The sequence below is a fragment of the Trachurus trachurus genome (assembly GCF_905171665.1).
Source record: "Trachurus trachurus genome assembly, chromosome: 4".
In the NCBI taxonomy this organism is placed as follows: Eukaryota; Metazoa; Chordata; class Actinopteri; order Carangiformes; family Carangidae; genus Trachurus; species Trachurus trachurus.
Genome location: NC_139898.1, coordinates 17,785,206 through 17,789,395, shown reverse-complemented (window position 1 = coordinate 17,789,395; position 4,190 = coordinate 17,785,206). Strand labels below are relative to the sequence as shown.

The window sequence follows — 4,190 nt, the reverse complement described above, 5'->3', positions numbered from 1 at the left end:
TGTCCTTTAAAAGAAGATGTACAACACAGAACGAACTTTTGACAGCCATTACAAACTGTCACTGCGCCAGAGTGGGTGAGAGACACAAACTTGTCTGTGTTTATAGCTTAACTGATCCTCTTATTCCTGCTACTCCTCCAGTCTCTCTGCTCTGCCCTAATCTCTCCGGGGGTCTTACTGGCCCAGGATGACAAATGGGAAGGAGAGGCCAGCCAAGCGTGGGCTCTGTGGAGAGGCTCAGGCCGGGGCCCTCACTAAGCCCCCTCAGCTCCGCCCTGGATCATCTCTGACATGGCCTGCACTAACCCCACGGATGGAGAGGGCCACACATACACACACACAAACACAGGTATGTATACAAGACATGCAACCACACATACTGTATATAGCTTTGCAGATATAAGATGACAAACAGAGGAAAACACAAGAAGAGATAAACCTTTGATCAGTACACTGCACCGGATTGATTTGTCCCATAGACCCCCCTTTAGCTGGTATCTCACATCAGAGTGCCCACACACATACATCTACAACCTCTCACACTTCTCAGCTGCTCCAACAATCCATGTCAGATACTATGTGGAGTTTTGGCTCAGAGCTGTCGTCACCTGATAAAAATCCAGCCGGCACTATTTTAGTATACACAGTCCAGCTCGATAAGAGCATGTACTAAATGACTGCAATGTAATGAGGGGATGTGTGGCTGTACTCAGAACTGTGACACTGACAGCGCATGAGAATGTAATGCGTTGAAGCCTCCTTCTCTTCCCCCCTTCTCTCGCTCGCGCTATGCTCCTCTGCGCCCCACTGCCTCTCAGCCACGGGATCAGCTGCAGGCGCTAATGAAACGTCAGTCAGGTAATTGAGGCTCTGGTGGTGGCGGGCCAGCCAGGCAAGCAGTCAGCCTGTGTGGGTGATGACACCGGGACGCTACACTGTAAAAAAAATTCCGTAGAATTTACGGTAAAATACTGGCAGCTGTGGTTGCCAGAATTTTACCGTAGAAAATACGGTCACAATGTATTACACATTACGGTATGCTGTTTTGGCAACCGTAAATTTCACAGTAGAGAACTGTTATTTGTTTACGGTAATTTGCTGTAAAAATAACAGTTATAATATAAACCTGTTTACGGTAAATTCTTTTAAAAATAACGGATATACTGTAAACCTAATTACAGTCCATCAGTGAAAAAACACGGTAAAACTGTAAGATATAGTACGGTATTTTATTGCAAAATTCACGGTAAAATACTGGCAGCTGTGGTTGCCAGAATTTCACCGTAAAAAATACGGTACAACACATAATGGAATTACAGTTTGTTGGCGTAGATTTTACAGTCAGAAAATGCAAATGGTAAATTATAAAGGAAATAACCAATTAAAGGACAATTCCAGGCGAATTCAACTCGGGGGTGTATTTTCCTATCATTTTAGGTCTAAAAGAAGGAATCTTAAGATTTTCAGTTTAATCGCTCCTGTTTTGCGGTAGTTGCGTCTGTCCCCGCATCGCCATGGCAGCAATGAATGGGAGTGGATGTAAATTCCGCTGTTTAGGCTGTTTACATCCCTCAAAGCCGCAATTTTTTTCCACAGACAGCGTCAGATGGAGACTCAAACATGCACCGAGAAGTTTATTTACTTCAAGCAAGCCGACATGTTTGTAAAACTAGATCTAATTCAAAGTCTCCCAGAGTCTTGCGCGAGCCCGAAGTTGCAGTGCTGGTGTATTCAGGTGCAGTTGGAGCTATCGTTTGTGTCATAAACACAGGAATACCAACTCTTGACTTGCTTCAAGTGTACATTTTTTTCCACAGACAGCGTCAGGTGGCTACTCAAACATACGCCGAGAAGTTTGTTTTACTTGAAGCAAGTAAAGAGTTGATATTCCTGTGTTTATGACACAAACTGTAGCTTTCCTACTGCACCTGAACACACCGAGCACGGCAACTGGGTCTCGCGCGAGACTCCGGGAGACTTTGAATTAGATCTAGTTTTACAAACATGTCGGCTTGCTTGCTTAAATAAACTTCTCGGTGCATGTTTGAGTCGCCATCTGACGCTGTCTGTGGGAAAAATTTGCGGCTTTGAGGGCTGGAAACAGCCTAAACAGCGGAACTTACATCCACTCCCATTCATCGCTGCCGTGGCGATGCGGGGACAGACGCAACTACTGCAAAACGGGAGCGATTAAACTGAAAATCTTCAGATTCCTTCTTTTAGACCTAAAATGATAGGAAAATACACCCCCGAGTTGAATTCGCCTGGAATTGTCCTTTAAGCCCATTGTAAACCAAAGTACAGACTATAATTGATAAACTTTAAGAACCTCTCTTTGCATATACACATTCTCTGTGAAAAACAGAACTTGTCCAGTATACTCACAAGGCAGTGTTGACATCTTGAAAAGACAGTGTGTGTCCATACATATGAAGAAGGATAGTCCACGATAGAAGAAATAAACATAATGAAAAAAGGAGCCACTTGCCCTGTGTTGATCAACACTAATGAGTCACTGAGTCCAGACTTGGCTGAAGAGGGCTCTTAACATATACATGGTGTTCAAGAAACTGGAACTTAAAGCATCCAGCAGTCACCAGTTCTGCTTGAAGACTCATATATTGTCCATTTGGTGTCCACTGTAGACTGGCATGATCCTCTCTGCAGCCAGAAAACAGAAACAAAGCAAAGGTTAGATTGATGCAGTGCCTGAGCATGGTGCCTACAGAGATAAATTCAGCCTTCTGTTGTTAAACTGAGCTCCAATGAGCTATACATAGAATGAAACCAGCACTCTGGAATATAGTTTTGCAGGTCATCAGGAGTATTTCATTTATTTTACTGTGTTAGTGTGAAAGGTAGAAACTGTCACTTTTCAGGACTAAATTATCATCAGTATTTGTTTCACCCTTGTCGAATTGCAGCCAAAATCCTGAATCCTGTCCGTAATACAGATTTTTTTCTACTGTATGTTTGTATGAAGCTGTTGGCACCGTGCATTTGTGGGAGATCGATTGAGTGAAGTTTGAGTTGTGCTTGCATCTACTCATTTGCTACACTGACATAAACCATTGCTTACCTCTAATTAGCCTTGACAAGACTGGTGTTTGAGTCATTGGGTCCAGACTTGACTGAAGACAGGTGGGACAGAGTCTCATACAGACATGGAACAATGTTGAAGAAACATGGAACTTTGGGCAGGTGTTGTCATCATTCCTGCTTGAAAATTCACCAGCAGTCTTCAATCAGGTGTTTACTGTGGACTGGCATGAACCTCTCTGCAACCAGACAAAGAAAGACAACAAAGAAAACATTGTTAATGATAATGATAATTATTATTATATAGCACACTGTTGCAAAGTGCTTCCTGCAGCAACAACAACAACAAACAAAACATTAATAAAAGAAGTTGGAACAGAAAATAAAAATGGTGAATGAAGAGTAGGTTTAAAAAATCTAATAGAAAGGCCAACCAATAAATATGATTTCAGGGGGCGCTTAAAACAGTTAACAGATTTAGCAGATCTAATAGATTGAGAGAGATTGAGGGAGAAACTGTGGAGGCTACAGCTGAAAACACACAATCCTTTGGATTTGACATTAAATCAGTGATTTTGATGTTTTTTTATAAGGATAGTTCCGAGGATTTATCCTTAAGGAACTCCAGATAATAGGGTAGTAGACTGTAGACATAAATGGGAGACATAATTATTGATGTGGCCATGTAAATATTTGACAGGTATGAAGAAACAAAAACATTTAGGCTAATGGCAGCACCAGTTCAGAAGCCTATCAATTTAAATGTACTCACTGAAGCTGAGTGTTGATAACGCTGAAGATGTACTGGCCATGCCACATTCCTGCAAAGTAGGCTGCCTTGCATTCTCCAGCTGCACCATGCTGAGGAGAAGGAAAAATGATTTTGTAGTGTTAAAAATGTGTACAACTAAGGATGGGATGGTTCTGTACAAATATATATGTTGAACACAAAATGAACTCATGTAACACTTCAGTAATAATGATAATGGACAGAAGTAACTACATGGATATCTGAACAAGGCAGTTTTAGGCCGGTGTATTTTCCCTCTTCCACACAAACACAGTAACACTTAACTTTACCTTAACAGTAATGATGTTGGCCTCCCTTAGGAACTTCTGCACCTCCATGAGAGCAAGGCTCCCCTTCAGAC

At 42.1% G+C, this 4,190-nt stretch overlaps 1 long non-coding RNA gene across 1 annotated transcript; it reads right to left on the bottom strand.

Moving 5' to 3' along the window:
- Window positions 1-2,116: 2,116 nt before the first annotated feature.
- LOC310985402 lies at window positions 2,117-4,178 on the bottom strand. The gene is made up of 4 exons (XR_014595357.1): window positions 4,120-4,178; window positions 3,812-3,900; window positions 3,080-3,278; window positions 2,117-2,661 (listed from the first exon to the last, which is right to left on the bottom strand). It is a non-coding gene; the product is annotated as an uncharacterized lncRNA (long non-coding RNA).
- Between the last annotated feature and the right edge of the window lie 12 nt (window positions 4,179-4,190).